This window comes from Rana temporaria, chromosome 7 (genome assembly GCF_905171775.1).
Source record: "Rana temporaria chromosome 7, aRanTem1.1, whole genome shotgun sequence".
Lineage (NCBI taxonomy): Eukaryota > Metazoa > Chordata > Amphibia > Anura > Ranidae > Rana > Rana temporaria.
Genome location: NC_053495.1, coordinates 23181683 through 23202760, shown reverse-complemented (window position 1 = coordinate 23202760; position 21078 = coordinate 23181683). Strand labels below are relative to the sequence as shown.

At 42.0% G+C, this 21078-nt stretch overlaps 1 long non-coding RNA gene across 1 annotated transcript; it reads right to left on the bottom strand.

Moving 5' to 3' along the window:
• Positions 1–2934: 2934 nt before the first annotated feature.
• On the bottom strand, positions 2935–11015 carry LOC120945166. The gene is made up of 3 exons (XR_005750541.1): positions 10462–11015; positions 5805–5883; positions 2935–3429 (listed from the first exon to the last, which is right to left on the bottom strand). It is a non-coding gene; the product is annotated as an uncharacterized LOC120945166 (long non-coding RNA).
• Between the last annotated feature and the right edge of the window lie 10063 nt (positions 11016–21078).

Below are 21078 nucleotides of genomic sequence, written 5' to 3'. Positions count from 1 at the left end.
TGTCTGTGTCAGCTTTGCATAAGCAGAGCAGACATGGACCAGTCATTCACCTGCTTAGCGAGGATCAGCGGACAGATTCCCCGCTGAGTAGGCAGACTCCAACGGAGAACATCCATGTGTAAGGGGCCTTATGCCTGGTACACACAATAATATTATTATCATTATTAATAGATTGCATGCTAGTCTCCACATCGAAAATTAAGAGGTTACTAAACGTACAAAAATTCCCGCACGACAGAATACAACGTTTATAGTGATGTAATGTGTTGTATTGTATTCTTTCATTTCTGAGCATGCTTGTCTTGGTCTTTGATTTTTTTTTAGACGAATGCTGTACTGATTAAAACAAAAATCGTATGATCCGGTATTTTACAAGAAACGTTTTCGTTCTTGCTCCCTCTGGATATTGTCGGATGAATTGTCGTGATCGGCTCTCGAAAGTTGTGTACGAACGATTAGATTATCATACGATCACTCTGAAAGCGATTTTTTTCATCTGATTATCTGATCGTGTATACTAGGCATTAGGCCGCGTACACACGATCGGTCCATCCGATGAGAATGGTCTGATGGACCGTTTTCATCGGTCCAAACCGATCGTGTGTGGGCCCCATCGGTTAGTTAACCCTCGGTCAAAAAAAATAGGAACTTGCTTTAAAATTTAACCGATGGACGCCTAACCGATAGGTCAAAACCGATTAGTTAAAAATCCACGCATGCTCAGAATCAAGTCGACGCATGCTTGGAAGCATTAAACTTTTTTTTCAGCACGTCGTTGTGTTTTACGTCACCGCGTTCTGACACGATCGGTTATTTAACCTATGGTGTGTACGCACATCAGACCATCAGTCAGCTTCATCGGTTAACCGATGACAACGGTCCTTCGGACCGTTCTCATCAGATGGACTGATCGTGTGTGTACGAGGCCTTAGGCAGACCGTTTTCATCGGACATGTCCGCTGGGAGATTTCGGTCTGATGGCTGTACACACCATCAAACCGAAATCCCCGCGGACAGAGAACGCGGTGACATAGACGACACCGACGTTCTCTATCGCGCAAGTTCAATGCTTCCACGCATGCGTCGAATCAATTCGACGCATGCGCGGGATTTCGGTCCGCTGGTTAGACGTACTAACCAGCGGACATGTCCGACGGACAGCTTTCCAGCGGACATGTTTCTTAAGAAACATTTATCCGCTGGAAATCTGTCCGCTAGCCTGTACACACGATCGGATCTGTCCGCTGAAACTGGTCCGCGGACCAGTTTCAGCGGACATGTCCGGTCGTGTGTACGAGGCCTCAGAGTCCCTCCATCCAGATGAAGGAGCACAGGGGGAATCTTTCAACAGCAGCATTGTCAGTCTGGGGGGGGGGGGGGGTGTTAGATGTACTAGCAGATTTAAAAACAGTAACAAATTGACGCCAAACTCCTGCTAATACTTTATAATCAGTTACAGCAAACAGTTTTTTCCTTTTTGGATAAAGGTTTTGCATAAATAAAAACTGATAATTTCAAGCACCCCTGCCACAGTTAAATGGTCTGTATCATCCCTGCAACTGCAAGAGAGCTTTTCTCTTAAAAAAAAAGAAAAAAAAAAAAAGAAAAAAAGAAGACTTGCTGGCTGGATCACCTGATGAAAATAGAAAACTAATGAAAAAAGAAAACCAATGCAGCTATCACAAAGAATTGGTAAGCTGCAATATAATAAATGTTTGCTTTTGGGTTTAAAGTGGTTGTAAACCCTTGAAAACAAGTTTATGCTACGGGTAACCCTTTATTAAGGCTTACCCAGGATATCTCCTAAACCTGCATGGTTTAGGAGATATCCCCTGTATGTGCCGATGTAATCAGCACATGTGCAATGGGGCAAACTGAAGCAATGGCACCTATGTGCCACTGCTTCAGTCTGTATGCCAGTGTCAGGGAGACGAGGATGGCTGTGGGGGCTTCGATGTGAGGTAATTCATAATGAGCTAGTATGCTGTGCATACTAGCTCATTATGCCTTTGTCTTGCAGGTTTTTTTTTTTTTTTCATTTTTTTTGTATGGGTTTACTTCCTCTTTAACACTGCTTTAAGACTGGCTAATTAGGTTAAAATTCCTCTCATTTAGCCCCTCGGGCTGAACAAGAGGAATCACTCAGTTCCCCCATCCACACTAAAACTTGGACATTCGTAGCACCTGTAGCTGTCTAAATACCTGAACAGTAACTGCATGTGATTTGATGCCGTCGTTGTGAGGCTGAAATTTTGTTACCCAGCTCACCTGATTTTTCAAATTAAGTTTGAGGAGTCTGGTTTTGCCACCCACAGCTTGAATTTTGGCCGATTCAACAGGAATTGGCTTAGGTTTGAGCTGTGTATGGCTAGCATAAGTCACAGACCCACCCTAAGGCTGATGTCAGGATGAGCTGGCGATTGGTAGCAAGAGGCTTCCAGTTTGTCTCTCTAAGGCCGTGTACAGACGACCAAACATGTACGATGAAACCGGTCTGCCGGACCGTTTTCACCGTACATGTCTGCCCGGGGATTTCTGTATGGTGGCTGTACTCACCATCATACAGAAATCCGCGCGTAAACAATACGCGGGGCGTGGCCGCGCCGTCGCGATAATGACGCGGCAACGTGGGCGGCCCTGCCAGTTCAATGCTTCCACGCATGCGTCAAAGTCATTCGACGCATGCGAGGGATAGCGGGCGCTCGGACATGTACGGTAGGTCTGTACAGACGACCGAACATGTCCGAGCGGACAGGATTTCAGCGGGCTGTTTTAAAACAAGTCCAGAAATATTTGCCTGCTGGAAAAAGGCCCGGCGGGCAAATGTATGCTGGAATCCTGTCCGCTCGGGCCTACACACGACCGAACATGTCTGCTGAAACTGGTCCGCGGACCAGTTTCAGCAGACATGTTCGGTCGTGTGTACGGGGCCTTATATCGCGAACATCTCAGCTCTGTTTCTCCGGCACAGAATTCAAACTGCTGGTACTAAAACAACTGAGACACAGAACATAAGTTTACATGGTGGGTGATTTGTAATATCATATACATTAAACATATATACTGTTTTTAATAGGAAGTGTTACATTTTCATCCAATGTACAAAGAAGTTTTCAGTATCTGGAATACAGAGTGAAAGTGACACACCCAGGGTGGCAGGGAGTAGACAGCGGGATTCAAACCCGGTTCTCCTTAAAAAACAATCTGTGTCAGTGTTACACAGCTGGCGACCTTAACTCCGAACAACTCCTACACCACATTACCCAACGTCTATTCATCAGAGGTGCTAGAGCTCTCCGCAGCCAAAAATTACTTGTGACATCATTATCATCATCCTTGCATTTGGTAGAAAAGTGCGCCCCCTACTGCAGGCAAGCAAAAAAAGACATCAGCAACAGAACTTTGCAACTTTTAAGCACCTTGCAACATCTACAAGAAAAAAAAATATTAAAAATCATCAAATTAGCGCAAGTGTGCCAATTTGCCTTTAATTACATTTCTCACTTTCGGAACAGATTACAACTTTTTTTTTACAGGCTGAACTGTGGTAAGATTTTTTTGTGGGGAAAATTGTTAAAAAAGAATAAAAAAACATAGCACATCAATAGAGTGGGTTTAGAAATGTCTTTACACCTTGACAAAATTGTCAGGGGGATAATTTAGATTTTCACATTAGAAGGAGCAACATTTTCAGTGCAGTATGACAAAAAATGAATAGGAATAAAAGAGACAAAATGTGCATTTATTTCAGCTATTTAATAAATTTTGTCTACATGGAACATATATCAAAATAGAACGGTTATCCTTTTCTCCCACATACTGACAGGTGAAAGGCCAGACCAGACCTTGTATAAAAAAAAAATGCATTGTTCACAATGACTTCCTTGCCCCTTGCTAAACCAGTGTTAGCTCTCTCCAGTCAATTATGTACCATAACATTTTGAAAATTAAATGTTGCAAATTTTTGGGCCCTCATTAAAAATTTTAAGAATGAGTCTTGCTCTCCCTTTTGGCTACTAAAAACAAAAAAGTGCCAAAGGGGACCAGTACAGCACATCAAAGTTGGTCCAGCTAGTGAACAAAAAGCAAGGAAAGGGTACTATTCAGACAGGGGAGTGAGCCAACACAGAGCGAAGTCTCAACTCCGGCCCTCCAACACCCATCCCTTAGAGGTACAGTAAAATCTCAGTAATTTAAGATTATTGCCAAAGAGCAAAGGGCAAAGAAGGCTTTTTAGAACCTTCATTTTTACACTTAACAGTCTTCATTATGGGGGCTAAATGAGTTTCTTCAACCCAAGTACTTAAAGAAGCTTCTATCATAAACAAAATCTATGATCCAACCTGACAGCCACTAATATATCTCGACCATAGTTAAGGAAAACTATAAAAGTTTAAATATACAGAGTGCTGCTTTCACACCCTGAAAATATAATGACATATTTGATAAGATGGTAAAAAAAAAAAAAAATGCAAAACTGAAAATGATGGCGTGCTGCCTTTATAATTTTATGCTTGCAAATAAAATCGCCATGTTTGCATATATAATCATACAGACCGTAATTTTTTTAAATACAGATTTTAAAATTCACCAGTAAAAATACAAAATAAACCTCTCGTATTACTTTGTGAAACAGAGTTAACAACTGTAACAACAGACAAGCACACCCAATGTATTACATTTTATTGTAATTATCTTTTCTTCTTTTTTTTTTTTAATCCAAACCAAATTACGTGACTGCAGATATAGTGCACAGAACACCGCCACAGTTACAAAGGCACGGCTTAATTAGGAAAAAATGGAAACATTTCAAAATCATCTTTCCATAGGTCCTTGATTAAAAATATATATCACACATTCAGTCTGAGTGTGTGATTTTTCTTGTTAACAAATGAAAGATGATAATTGCAAAGCCGCCAGCCGTCCAGGGATTAAAAAAAAGAAGACAGCTAATGGCACTAAAAAGATAAAATCATAAAATATAATTGTACGACTATAAACAATACAAAAAAAAAAATGAAAGGTCAGATGTATTTCTTATATATTTTGGTTTTTCACATTTTTCTACAATATATTTACATAATTTACGTCAAATTTAGATGACCTGTTATTTTTTTTATCTCAGTTATTTATAAAGGGTACCCAATGAAGGGTAGCCCTTAGAGCTAATAACAGTTATTAAAATTACTTGGAATGGACAGTATTACAGTGCTGGGAAGTTTGGATGTTTCCTATTCAGATTTGTCTACAGAAGTTAAAATTTGCACATAAAACATGAAGCTCTAGTAATAAGTTTGCACCTTTAGTCTCCCAACAAAGGCCAAGGTTTGTAATAGTCCCATTTCTGCATAAGTGAACTTGTAGGCTTGCTAACCCTGAGCCAGCAGCCATCCTGCTCTTGACAACAGCACAGCAGAAGCTGTGTTTGATCTCCACTGCACTCCTTAATCTATGTTGTCAAGGTTCACTTGTTGAAGGCTGTTTACTTATTCCCCTCCAACCAACTCACCCCCCCCCCCTTCCAACCACCCAAAAAAAAAAAAATACTTTCCCTCTCTTACTCAGACAATGCCTAATCCTGAGGCTACAGAAAGAAAAAGGAGAATACTTCCACAGCAATAAATCAATCATGCAACTCTTATTTTTTGTTTACTCAACAACTCACTTTTTAAAAGGATGCTATTATTGTTTTATTATTATTTAGCGAAAAATGTAAAAACAGTGCAAAGCATAAAAATGAGATGTATTTATCTGCATATAAAAACAAAAACTGTTAAGCACAAATACATAGAATTTCTACACACCTGGCAAAAGTCCGGTTGACTTGATTTCTAAACCCAAATGCTGGATTATTTTTCCACCTTCATCGCTTGCTACCAAAGCCTGGAAAGAAAAACACAGGATCATAGAGCAGTTTATTATGACAGGAAGGCTGAAAAAGTAATCTCCCAAAAAAAAAAAAAAAAAAAGCAAAGAAGGCAGAATAGACCAGGTGTCGCTACACACCTAGGTATGAAAAGGAAAGTGTAACCTGTCTGCTCTTCTGTTATTTTTGGTTTTGACACATACTCAAATCAAGACACAAAAGGAAGAATTGTCAGGGGTTTTAGACTAAGTATTAAGCACACAATTACACGTGTAAAATTTGCAGGTAACGTATTATTCTTTGTAGCTGACACATCAATGTGGTTACCAAATTTTCTTTTGTCAGTGAAAACTTGCTACCCCTTTTAAAAGGCCAGACTATAATTTTTCTGTTCAGCTCACACAATAATATAATATAATATATATATATATATATATATATATATATATATATATATATATATATATATATATATATATATATATATATATATATATATATATATATATATATATATATATATATATATATATATATATATATATATATATATTTTTTTTTTTTTTATATTACACTAAATTTTTATTACTATATATTTAGAGCCGGAATTTGTAAGCCCTTATTAGATAAAAAAAAAAAAAAAAGGCTCATGTCAGATGGTTCAAAGCCTCAGCGTTTATAAATTATAATCATCTTACAGATGGTATTTGTAGAAAAAGACTTGGAATGTATTATACCAGCAGTTACAAGAGAGGGAAGGCTGTCAACTTGCATTGGCATTTGGAATAAACTTTGCTGGGATTTTTATTTTTTTTCTTATAAAATGTTATTTTAGGCAACAATTTATCTGCTCGCTTTATTTATTTATTTTAGCATTTTCCTTCCGCAATGTGTTACAGGAAAAAAAAAATTATATAGAGCCAGCATGCAGGAACAGATAATGGAGTGAATCTTTATTTACACAATGAAAAAAAAAGTGCAAAAAATGTAAATACTCTACAAAACCAGCAAGGCAATCTGAAATTGATAAAGCCACCTGCATTAAGGAGGAGGCACAGAATAGATAAATGAGTTAATTAGCTATGAATAGAAGACTATTTGTGATGAAGCTAAAGTGGGTGGCTTGAAGAATTGGGGATTTTTAATCTGTAGGCTTGCAGCAAGGGACTTTTTTTTTTTTTACACTAAATTCTCTAAATATGTTTGTAGGAAACCTGGAAGGAACCAAGTATTTTTTTTTTAATCAGAGTATAGATTAGAAAGCATTTCAGGAAGTCTTGCTAGGCTGCTTGTTCCTGAAACTCTCATTATAATAAGTCAGCCAACTAGACTTGCAATAACAAGCATCTTCAAGTAAGGAGTAAGGACTGCGTGTGTGCATCCTCCTAGCCCCTGCGGCCAGCAGAAAGCAAAGGGCATATGCCATTTTTACTGCTTGCATGACGGTTGGGATATATTGCATTGCATAAGATGCAAAAATGGGAACCCTGGATATAATAGAGGGCTTTGCTCCCTTCTCTCTGAGCATCTACAATAGTTTTCAGAAGACTGCTGAACGCTCCGTGGCGTGGAATAACAGAGCTGCAGGTACTTGTAACATACTCCAGTAACACAGATAATTTGGTAAAAGCAAACAGATTCATTATGGGCAACATGAATAGCCCAAAAGGATATACTGTAATGGGTTGCTTGGGTAGTAAAAGAAAAACCTAGCTGCTTTCTTTATTAATTTTGGTAAGAAAATTATTATATTCTCGAAAAGTTTCAACTGGAACAAAAGTTACAGTTGAAAATAGTTTCAGACTAAAAGATGCTAAAGTCACAAGTTTTGTCAAGTACTCTACTGATTGCTTAGTTTTCACTACTAAATCGGGTACTTTAGAAACTTTAGCAAACTTTGGGCCAGGTCCAGTTTTAATCATTTTTTTAGAGGTTTCTACATGCATAATGTATCAAGACTGTGTGCACAAGTTGGAAGGGGGGGGGGGGGTAACTAATGGTGTTATGAGTTAATGAAATCAGCCAAGTCCTAAAACTAAGGGGCACTTATATTGGTGTCCCTGGCACATGGGCATCTGAGCAGCACAAAAAAAAAAAGCTATGCTATGCTGAAGAAATAAAAATTACAGGCAGAAATGTGATGAAACGTTTCACTCTCACAGCAATGGATAAAAACATTGCTAATCGCTATATTTACTTAGTGCCCCAGGACATGGGCATCTGTAGACCAGGGCTTTCAGGTTCTAGAAGTATAAAATGTTACTATGGGGGGAAAAAAGTGTGCAAAACCCACCATTATCACCTCCTAGCAAACACAAAAATGCAATGCCAATTTTATAGTTATTTTAATGCTAATGCCAAGCACATGAACATCTGGGTACTGGAAGAATAACATTTTACTAGAAAAAAAAAAGTCTGTGATGGCAGCTTTACAATTACTTATACTGATGCCCTCAACACCTGGGCATGGGATGAAAAAGAAACAAAAAAGCACAGGGCACCCCATACTAAACTTTAATCACCAGTGACAATAACTGCCAGGGACTTAGGTCGGCACACTCACTATATGGGCACCTAAAGAATTAATGTTCCACACTAAGGAGGTGGAAGAAATACTTTGCAGGCCCTCTCATCACTCCCAGAGTACTGATACCCATGCTACTCCATGCCACTTTCCCATGGGCATCTGGGCATCCAAGCTCCCACTGTAAAAAAAAAAAAAAGTTCTGCCGGCCCTCTTCACTCCCCTAGTAATGAATGAAATTATTGGCAGCAGGTCGAAAAAGCTACTTAAAGGGGCACTTAAAACCCCAGTACATGGGTACCTGGGCACTCAACTCACTGAATCAAACTGGGACAAAGTGCTGTCAACTGTTTGCAACCCTCTCTGTTCCCCTAACAACAAATTACATTATTGTCAACAGGTCCCAAGACTACTTTAAGGAGGCATTTATTCCCTGCCCAGCACATGGGCACCCTCGCACTCCATCCACTGAAATCTCACGGGTGCTAACTGCATGCAGCCTTCTTGTCAATCCCCCCCCCCCCCCCAGCAAACTAAACTATTCTCAGCAGGTCCAAAAAATACTTTAACAGGGCATTTAACGCCCATGCCTAGTGCACTGGCACCATGGCACTGAATTCTAACAAGGAAAAAGTGGTGCCAACTACAGGCAGCCTTCCCTGCTTCCCTACCAGTGAATAAAACTATAGCAAGCAGATCACTAAACAAACTTAAAGGGGCATTTATAACCCCTGCCTAACATATGGGCACCCTGGCATCCAATCCACTGAACTATCACTAGTGTTGAATGCTTTTAACCTTCCATTTTCCTCTTGGAGTAAATGAAACCCCAAAAATTACTTTAAAGAAGTTTAAAACCTTTACCCAGCACATGGGCACCCTGGCATCTCACTAAAATATAACTGGGAAAAAAGTGATGCCACCTGATTGCAGTCCTCTCTGCTCCCCTAACAGTAAATTCAACTACGGTCAGGAAATTCAAAAACCTTTACCCATCACATGGGCACCCTGGCATCTAACCCACTAAAATATAACAGGGAAAAAGTGATGCCAACTGCTTGCAGTCCTCTCTGCTTCCCTAACATTAAATTAAACTATTGCCAGCAAGTGCCAAAACTATTTTAAAGGGGCGTTATAAATCCCCAGCACATGGGCACCCTGGCATCCAAGTCATTGAATTCTCTGGTTGCAGTAAATGAAACTAATGCCAACGGATCTTAAATCTATTTTAAAGGGTCATTTAAAGACCTTGGCATCCAACCCAGTGACATCTAACTAGGAAAAAGTGGTGCCAACTGCTGGCAGCCCTCCCTACTCCCCTAACAGTGATTTAAACTACTGCCATCTGATCCCAAACCTACTTTTAAAGGGGCATTTAAATCCCCAGCACATAGGCACCCTGGCATTCAACCCACTGAAATCTAACTGGGAAATAAGTGATGCCAACTGATTGTAAACTTCAATGCTTCACAAACAGCAAATAAAACTATTGCCAGCAAGTCCCAAAACTACTTTAACAGGGCACCTTGGCATCCAAACCCACTGAAACATTTTCTTGCAGCTCTTTCTTTGAAACTACTGCCATCGAGTCCAAAACTAAGATTAAGGGGCTTTCGCGTGGGCACCCTGGCATCCAACCCATTGAAATCTAACTGGGAAAAAGTGATGCCAGCAGCTTGCAACCTTCTCTGTTCCCCTAACAGCAAATCAAACTATTCCCAGGAAGTCCCAAAACTACTTTAAAGGGGCATTTAAATGCCCTGAATAGCACATGGGCACACTGGCACCCAGCCAAGTGGCATCTAACTGAAGGAAAAGTGGTGCCATCAGCTGGCAGTCCTCTCCTCCATCCATCTCCAGCTGAGAGCTGCGCTAACAAGTCTTCAAACTACTTTCAAAGGACATGGAAGTGGGTGCCAGCTGGGCACAGCACCCAGAGCTGGGCAAAGGGCATACACAAAGTACTTGTAGAAGTGATCAGAAGAAAATGCAATAAAAAAAGCAGACAAATAACAATGGCAGTGGGACATGAATTGCCTGCAAAGTGCAGCCACAGCCGCCCAACACTCACCCGCAGCAGCAGCAGACCCCCGGCAGTTGAGTGTGGAGGGCGTGTTGGGTGAAGTTGTTATTGCTTTATCCTTTTAAATGCACATGAGATCCCGGGCAGCAAGTACAGCATGCAACAGCCACACAATAAATAACAATAGATTCCTCCGCTGTGGAGCTCACTCCTGTCTCTCCCGGACTCTCTGCAGCTCTCCAGGGCGCAGCCAGCACAATGCTCTCCTCTCTCAATCTGCCTTGTTTGTTTATTGTTGCCTCCCTCCTCTCTTTTTTTTTATTCCTCTCCCTCCCGCGTGCAGTCTAATTTTTTTTTTCTGTTTAATCTCTCCTCATGGCTCTCCTCTCTCTCTGGGCTCAGGCACTATTTTCTCGCTCCCCCTTCTTCTTCCACTTTGCAAGTGGTGCCCACGCTGGACCGGCGGATTGAGCTGTTGTTATTTTTTGCTGTGGTGAGTCCCTGACGTCACATCCACCTGCTGGGTAAACAAGACAGAGCAGAGCAGAGCAGAGGGAGCATGCTGGAGAAAGAGAGAGAGAGAGAGAGGGAGAGAGGAGAGGAGAGGGGGGACAAGAGGGAGAGGAGGAATAAAGGGGGAAAGAATCAAACGAAGAAGGATGGGGAGGGTACTGCTGGGCAGAGGGAAGAGCAGGAGGAGTTGTGTGCACCAAGGCTAGCAGGGGTGGGATTGGGAGTGTGGCTGGGAGGGAAAGGGTTAAGTGCGATCACGCTCCGGACATAGATGGGGCGAATTTCCCTAGGCGGTCGGCTCGTTTGCTGTAAGGACTGGTAAAGAGGCAGACGTTTGTGATGAGATCATTGACCGGATATAAAGGCCTACAATGGTACAGGGCGACGTCTTTAAAAAGTGTCAGCAGAATGTTGAGGATCGTTCGATTGTCGCTTGGTGATCGCTTGCGCTTTACACTGGTCGGTTTGTCTACTGTAACAACTAGTAAAGAGGGAGATGTGCTGATGTTTAGGGAGTGATCATTGCCCATTAACAGGATATATACAGTATGTGTATGGTTGTACGGGGCGACGACTTTCAAAAGTGCTAGCAGAATATTGAGGAACGATCGATTGTCGCTTGGTGATCGCTTGCGCTTTACAATGTTCGGTTTGTCTACTGTAACAACTAGTAAAGAGGGAGATGTGCTGATGTTTAGGGAGTGATCATTGCCCATTAACAGGATATATACAGTGAGCCAGATTCAGAACGGAGATACGACGGCGTATCTCCGGATACGCCGTCGTATCTCTGAGTGTGCGTGGTCGTATCTATGCGCCGGATTCAGAGAATCAGTTACACCGTCGTATCCTAGGCTGCATATTTACGCTGGCCGCTAGGTGGCGCTTCCGTATATTTACGCGAGGAATATTCTAATTAGGTATTTACGCCGATTCAGAAACGTATGTCCGGCCGGCGCATTTTTTTACGTCGTTTACGTTAGGCTTTTACCGGTGTAAAGTTACCCCTGCTATATGAGGCGTAGCTAATGTTAAGTATGGACGTCGTTCCCGCGTCGAGTTTTGAAAATTTTAAGTCGTTCGCGAATAGAGCTGTACATAAGTTACGCTCACGTCTAAAGCAATGACGACTTGCGGCGTAATTTCTAGAATGCGCACTGGGATTTTTTCACGAACGGCGAATGCGCCGTTCGTAAAATACGTCTAATACGCGGGGTCAACATTCATTTGAATAAAACACGCCCACATCATCCCCATTTGAATTAGGCGTGCTTACGCCGGACAACATACGTTACACCACCGTAACCAAGGGCGCAAGTCCTTTCTGAATACGGAACTTGCGCCCTAAATTACAGCGGCGTAACGTATCGGAGATACGTTACGCCCACAGATAGATAGACAAATCTATCTGAATCCAGCCCAGTATGTGTATGGTTGTACGGGGCGACGACTTTCAAAAGTGCTAGCAGAATATTGAGGAACGATCGATTGTCGCTTGATGATCGCTTGCGCTTTACAATGGTCGGTTTGTCTACTGTAACACCTAGTAAAGCGGTAGATGTCTTGCTGGCGTTCAGGGTGAGATCATTATCTATTCACATGATATAAATGTGTAGGATTGTACGGGACGACCTCTTTAAAAAGTGATAGCAGGATATTGACGATCATTTGAGTGTCGCTTGGTGATCGCTTGCACTTTACAGTGGTCAGTTGATCTACTCCTGTAACAACCAGTAAAGAGGTAGATGTCCTGGTGATGTTCAGGGGGAGATCATTGCCTATTCGCAGGATCTGAATCTGTACAGGGCCACGTCTTTGAAATGTTCTAGTGATCATGACCGGAATGATGAGGATGGGCCGATTGTTACATGGGGACCTCCTGCACGTTACAGCAGTCAGTTTGAACTGGTAAGGAGGAAGAAGTCGTGCTGATGTTAGAGAGAGAAACTTTACCCAGTCACAGGATATGATCTCGTATGATTGTACAAGACAACATGTTTGAAAAATGCCAGTTGAATGATGAGGGTGGGTCAACTGTCACATGGTGACCTCTTGCGCTTTAAAGTGGTCGGTTCCTTTACTGCTGGGGTGCCCAACCTTTTGAAGAGCAAGTGTCACTTGAAGCGGAGTTCCACCCAAAAGTGGAACTTCCGCTTAATCCACTCCTTGCCCCCTTACATGCCACATTTGGCATGTCATTTTTTTGGGAGGGGAGTGGGGGCTTCAGGAGTAGTGGGACTTTGTGTCCCACTTCCGCCTAAGCGATACATCATATCGCCTACAGCAGCCGCTCCCTGTAGGCGATCGCCTGGGATCCTGACCAATCACAGTGCGCATCGCCGCTCGCGCATGCGCAGTGAGTGCCCAGCCGTCAAGCTGAAAGCTTGCCCACACTAACAATGAGGACGCCGGCCGGAGAGGAGTTGAGCTCCGGCCGGCGCGTCGCTGGACCGTGGAGCAGGTGAGTGCATGTTTTTTAACCACATCCATACCAGCCCATTGTAAAATGACATCCACAAAGGACCTCTAACGATCCGGGTGGACGTCATATGACGTCCTGGGCTTTGTGGGGGGATATCTGAATAATGCCTGAAGCTAGAGGCATCATTCAGATATCCTTCTCTTCTGCCGGCGATTCTGCACAATGTAAGAATGATCATAGCGGCGGTTCCACCGCTAGATCGTTCTTACAGGCAGCGGGAGGGGACATCCCCCCCTCCCGCCGCCATCCGGTGCTTCTCCGGGCTCTCCCGTGCCATCGGGGGCACGGAGAACGAATCGTCCAGGGCTGGCAGGAAGGACCCGGGCGCGATGTGATGACGTCACGCCCGGGTCCCCGTAAGTAAACAAAGCCGCGGCTGCTAAGCAACACTGATCATGAGATCGGTGAATTTTTTTTCACCGATTTCATGCTTTCCAGCCTGGAGGAGAGATGTGGGGTCTTATTGACCCCGCATCTCTCCATAAAGAGTACCTGTCACACACATTCCTATTACAAGGGATGTTTACATTCCTTGTAATAGGAATAAAAGTGATAATAAAATAAAAAAAAAAGTGTAAAAAAATAAATAAATATGTAAATAAAAAATTTTTAACGCCCCTGTCCCCAGTAGCTCGCGCGCAGAAGCGAACGCACACGCAAGTCCCGCCGACATATGTAAACGCCGTTTAAACCACATATGTGAGGTATCGCCGCGTGCGTTAGAGTGCCAGCAACAATTCTAGCACTAGATCTCCTCTGTAAACTGGTAACCTGTAAAAAATTTCAAAGCGTTGCCTATGGAGATTTTTAAGTACCAAAGTTGGCGCCATTCCATGAGTGTGCGCAATTTTAAAGCGTGACATGTTAGGTATCTATTTACTCGGTGTAATATCATCTTTCATATTTTACAAAAAAATTGGGCTAACTTTACTGTTTTGTTATTTTTTTAATTCAAGAAACAATTTTTTTCCAAAAAAAAGGTGTTTGAAAAATTATTGCGCAAATACCGTGCAAGATAAAATGTTTCAATTACCGTCGTTTTATTCCCTAGGGTGTCTGCTAAAAAAACATATATAATGTTTGGGGGTTCTGCGTAATTTTCTAGCAAAAAAATTATGATTTGTACATGTAGGAAAGAAGTGCCAGAATAGGCCTGGTATGGATGTGTGTATAAAAGCCCTGTATGGAAGTGGTTAAAAGCCAGCAGCTACACTTTTTGTAGCTGCTGACTTTTAATAAACATTAAAAAAGCCTTTAAAACTCCCCTTTAAGAAACTTGCTAGCCAGTCATGGGCAACAATAAGCAGAGCGGGTGGACGGTATGTCCGTGTCATGCAGAGCAGACACAGCCCACTATACTCCCTTTTTTTTTTTTTTTGCGTATCGGATTGGAGGTTGGACATAAGTCGGTTTACGTCTGCCACTCCTTAGAGGTGCGCTGCAGTTTTTTTTCCTGGCTTTCCTGCATTTTGCAATAGACTTCTATTATATTCTGCAGGTTTGGTGCACTTTCAGAAAGCTCACCAAACTCGCAGGTAATAACAGAAGTCTGTGGCTCAGTGCAGGTAACCCGAAGGTGCGCTGATCTGCACCTGCGGATCAGTTTGAAAGCAGCCCGGTAACCACTGCAAAAGAGCTATGCCCATATATACACTGTGATTTTAATAATAAAATTACCTTTAATAACAGTATTCTATTCTATTCCATCCCAGAGCAGGAGGTAGTGGGCCACCTCAGAGGGCTCCGCGGGCCACTGGTTGGGCACCCCTGCTTTACTGTAATGAGGCAGACATTGTGCTGATGTTCGTGTGAAAAACTTTGCCCATTCACGGTATGTATGTATGATTGTACAGGGCGAAACATGTCAGTTGATGATCACTTTCACTCTACTGTGGCCTATATGTTTACTATAACGTCCAAGAGGCAACCATCTCACTTATATTCCAGCGAGGCGGTAAAAACATTGCTCGTTCACAGGATATGAATGCGTACAAAAAATACAGGGTGGCACCTTTTAAACGTACAAAATGGGTACAGGTAGAAAGGCAAGGGTGAACTAATTTTCAAATTGTGATCGCTTGCACTTTATGGCAGTCAATTCATTAGCTGTAATGACTGGTAAGGAGGCAGACATTGTGCTGATGTTTGGGGGGGGGGGGGGGTTAATTAACTAGATATGAATGTGTACGATAGTACAGGGCGACATTTTTAAAATAATCTAGCACGATTGGCTAGGCAAGGATGGCTCAATTGTTACAATGTGATCATTTGCACTTCATGGCGGTTGGTCCTTTTACAGTAACAACTTGTAAAGAGGAAGATGTAGTGCTGACGTTCCAGCGAAAATCACTGCGCTTTTATGGAATATAATTGGATACGATCGTACAGGGCGAAGTCTTTAATAAGTGCTAGCAGAATGACAAGGATGGGTCAGTTGTCACATTGTTATCTCTTGTGCTTTATGACGGTCAGTTTTGTTAGTTGTATTGACTGGTAAGGAGGCAGATTTCATACTGATTTTGGGGCCTGGGGGGGATTGGGGTTGGATAATTGATTAGATAGCAATGCGTATGATCATACCAGGTGACTTCCTTAATATGTGTTACCAGCCATGATCAGATTGGCAAGGGTGTCAATTTTCACATGCTGATCGCTTGCACTTTACAACAGTTGGTTCTTTTACTGTAGTAGCTGATAAAGAGCAAGTGGTAGACCTGATATTTCAGGGAAAATCACTCACAGGATATGATTGCATACAATCGTATGGGGCAGCGTCTTTAATACATGCTAGTAGAATAGCAAGGATGGGTCAATTGTCATGGTTACAGTGAGGGGGGAAAAAAGTATTTGATCCCCTGCTAATTTTGAACGTTTGCAACCTGACAAAAAAATCATAATTAATGGTAGGTTTATTTTAACAGTAATGCCCCGTACACACCATCACTTTATGTGATGGAAAAAAAAATGACGTTTTTAAAAACGTCACTTTAATTGACCGTGTGTGGGGGAAAACGTCGTTTTATGTCTTCTAAAAAACGACGTGTCGTTTTTCAAAAAGTCAACTTTTACTTCACAGAAATTGACCGTGTGAAGCAAAAACGTCGTTTAAAACTACGTTTTTTCACCCGCGCATGCCCAGAAGCTACTTATGAAGCAAGCTTCAATGGAAAAACGTGGTGAACGTAACCTCGCTTTGCTAGAACATTGTGAGAAAAACGATGGTGTGTATGCAACTTCGTCTTTGAAAATTGAAGTTTCAAAAACGTCATTTTTTACTTCACAGAAAATGTCGTTTTTTTTCATCACATAAGAGGCATAAGAGACAGAATAACAATAAAAAATCTAGAAAAACTAATTTCAAAAGTTAAAAATTGATTTGCATTTTAACCTCCATGGCGGTATGATTAATTCAGAAAAAAGATGCTGAAAGCGGTACCATTATTTGCAAGGAAATTTGGCGTTTTATGCTGTAGGCCTGTAATTCTTAGGAATAACTCACTTAAATCTGACCAAACAAGAGTCTAGTAGGCATCCCGGGTATGACATTTTTTTAAAAACAAAATTATAAATTATAATATAAATAATTATAAATAATCATAACAAGTAATAATATAATTATAATAAAAATTATTCAATAATGTAATCAACTCAAAATCACTGAAAATTTACTCAGTTGCAGAATTGTCGCTGTCATTACTTTTTTTTTTTTTTATGACTAATTTCCCCACAAATCGCTATCGCACAATTCTGCAAGTGATTATAATTTATTATCGCTGCTCTAAAACCATTTTTGACATAAAGGGACACTTTTGGTTGCTATGGACAATCTACAGTTTGCAGGCAGAAAGAACAGTTTTTATTATATAAAAGTACATGTAGGACACTGGGCAGACCACTAGGGACAAGGGGGGTGTGTATTTTTTACATACAGTACTGTAATCTGTAAGATTACTGTATGTAAGGTGTTTGTTTACTTTTTTGAATTTGGCGCCGTTCTCCGCCCCGTGTGTCGTAACGTTGCAGGGAACGGAGATCGACGGCACAGGAGGACACTGTGTGAATCGAGCAAGGTCCCGCTCGCTCACACAGCGCGGTGGCATCGCTGGATCCAGGGACAAGGTAAGTAACTTTGTCTCTGGCTGCAGCGAGGTGAGCCCGGGTCTGGCTCCGGGATACCGCTTTTGGTATAAAAATCTCACCCCGAGCCAGACTCGGGAATACCGCCCAGAGGGTTAATGAGTAAAATAAGTATTTGATCCTCTATCAATCGGCAAGATTTCTGTATCCCAGGTGTCTTCTATACAGGTAATGAGCTGAGATTAGGAGCACTCTCTTAAAGGGAGTGCTCCTAATCTCAGCTTGTTACCTATATAAAAGACACCTGTCCACAGAAGCAATCAATCAGATTCCAATCTCTCCACCATGGCCAAGACCAAAGAGCTGTCCAAGGATGTCAGGGAGACGATTTTAGACCTACACAAGGCTGGAATGGGCTACAATACCATTGCCAAGTAGCTTGATGAGAGGGCGACAAAACAAAATAACTGTGAATCTCCCTCGGTCTGGGGCTCCATGCAAGATCTCACCTCGTGGAGTTTTAATGATCATGAGAACGATGAGGAGTCAGCCCAGAACTTCACGGGAGAATCATGTCAATGATCTCAAGGCAGCTGGGACCATAGTCGCCAAGAAAACAATTGGTAACACACTACGCCGTGAAGGACTGAAACATTATGCTTTGGGGTTTTTTTTTCTGCTAAGGGGACAGGACAACTTCACTGCATCAAAGGAACGATGGACGTGGCCATGTACAATCAAATGTTGGGTGAGAAGCTCCTTCCCTCAGCCAGGGCATTGAAAAGCGTTGTGGATGGGTATTCAAGCATGACAATAACCAAAAACACACGGCCAAGGCAACAAAGGAGTGGCTCAAGAAGAAGCACATTAGGGTCATGGAGTAGCCAGTCTCCATACCTTAATCCCATAGAAAATATGTGAACTGAGCTGAAGGTTCGAGTTACCAAAGTCAGCCTCGAAACCTTAATGACTTGGAGTGGGACAAAATCCCTCCTGAGATGCGTGCAAACCTGGTGGCCAACTACAAGAAACGTCTGACCTCTGTGATTGCCAACAATGGTTTTGCCACTAAGTACTAAGGCCCCTTTCACATGGGGGTGGCGTTGGCAGTAAAGTGGCGATTTACCGCCAATTTCGCTGTGCTAATGCCGGCAGTATAGCTGCGGTGTCCCATTGATTTCAATGGGTGGGAGCGGTATACACACCACTCCTTCACCACTCCAAAGATGCAGCTGGCAGGACTTTTTTATTATCGTCCTGCTAGCGCACCACTCCAGTGTGAAAGCCCTTGGGGCTTTCACACTGGAGACACAGCAGCGGCTGTTTAGGGTCGATTTGCAGGCGCTATTTTTAGCGCAATAGCACCTGCAAAATGACCCAGTGTGAAAGGAGTCTAAGTCATATTTTACAAAGGGGTCAAATACTTAATTCACTCAAGTATGCAAATCAATTTATAACTTTTTTGAAATGCGTTTTTTATGGATTGTTTTTTTTTTTTTTTTTTTGTTATTCTGTCTCACTGGTAAAATAAGCCTACCATTAAAATTATAGACTGATAATCATTTCTTTGTCAGTGTGAAAACTTACAAAATCAGTGGGGGATCAAATACTTTTTTTCATTGTAACTCTTGCGCTTTATGTAGCAGTTATCAGTTAATTTTGCTGTAACGGAGGCAAGTGTCGTACTAATGTTTGGGGGGGAAAGTCAGTACCTAGGACATGACTGCCTACAATTGTATAGGCCAACATCTTTAAAACATGCTAGCAGCCACGATCAGAATGGAGGCCCGATTATTGCATGGTGATTGTTTGCACTTTACAGCAGTTGCCAACGCTTGCACTTTACAGCAGTCAGTTAATTTGTGGTAACAAATAAGAGGCAGGCGGCATGAGGATGTTCCAGCAAGGTGGTAAAACCCATTGTTCGTTCACAGGATATGAAGGCGTGTGATCATACAGGACAAGTCTTTAAAAAGTTCATAATGGGTCGATTGTCACATGGTGTTACCTTGGTTGGGATTGGTTTGTTAGCTGTAAAGAGTGGTAAAGAGGTAGATTGATATGGGGGTGGGGATCATTGCCCATTATAAAGGTGTACAAATTATATAGAGCGACATCTTTATAACGTGCTAGCAGAATAGTGAGGATGATTTAGTTGTCCCATGGTGATCGATTGCACTTTACAGTAGTCAGTTTGTTTAGAGAGAGAGACATAATTTTGATGTTACAGCAAGGTGGTAAAATCATTGCCCATTCACGGGATATAAAGGCACACAATCGTACAGGGCAACATCTTTGATATGCGCTAGCTGAATGGCAAGGATGGCTTAATCAACAGTGCTGATATTCTGGGGAAGATTATTGGCCATTCACAGGATATGATTGCGTGCAATCGAACTGGACAACGTCTTTAAAATGTGCTAGCAGAACAGCGAGGATGGATCAATTGTCGCATGGCGATCGCTTGCCCTTTATGGCAGGGTGTTTGTCTACTGTAACAACTAAGAGATAGAGAGTGTGCTGATGTTCCAGCGAGGCAGGAAAATCATTGCCCTTTCATGGGATATGAAGACATACAGTCATACAGGGCAGTGTTTTTAAAACATGCCAGCATGCACGATCGGAATGGCGAGGGTGGCTTAATTGTTGAATGGTGATTTCTTGTCCCTCGTGGTGATTGGTTCGTCTACCGTAACGACTAAGAGGGAGATGCCGATGCATCGTGCTGATATTTTAATGAGGCAGAATTGTTGGTCGATGACCATTCATTGGATATGAAAACGTACGACCATACAGAGCAACATCTTTGAAACGTGCTAGAAAGTACAATCGGAATAGCGACAATGGCTTGATCGTCACATGGTAATTGCTTGTGCATTTAAAGCAATTTGGTTCACAGCTTCTTGGTAATAGATGTAAAATCGTCTGGTCTGAAAAGCCCTTCAGGCTGCATGCACACCTGAGCAGTGTGATTTTTCAGGCATTTTCATGTTATTTTGCGTGCATACAAGATTCGTGCATTTTCAGGCATTCCCATTGTAGTCTTTAGGGCCAAAAGCTCCAAATTCTGCATCAAAAGTAGCTTTTAGAGCAGTTCTCAAAATATGAGGTCCTGAGCTACTAGCCAGGCCTTAAAGCCTCGTACACACAGTCTGTTGTCGGATTTTCCAATCGTGTGTACACAAGTCCGTCGGACAAAAGTCCAAAGTACAAACATGCATGCTCGAAAGCAATGCTCACCAAACACAACATTAGCAGAAGGTGACCAACGGGTGGCGCTAAAGAGCTGAAAAACCACGTAGTATGTCACGATGTTTGTGTTTGTTGGCTGACAATTGTGTGCCATTTTGTATGCAAGACAAATTCCTGGCCAACTCCCTTCAGAAAAAAGTCCAAGGCTTTGCGGAAAAACAGATTGTGTTTAGGAGGCTTAAGAGTTACTTGCCACCAGTTGATCCATCCTGTCCCTCCTCTAATTCCACCCCTAAGCACGCCCTTGTAAATGATCTCATGACATGACATTGATAAATGTTTTATGCAGAATTAAGTTACAAAAATAAATATTAACAACAACAACTTATTTACATATTAAC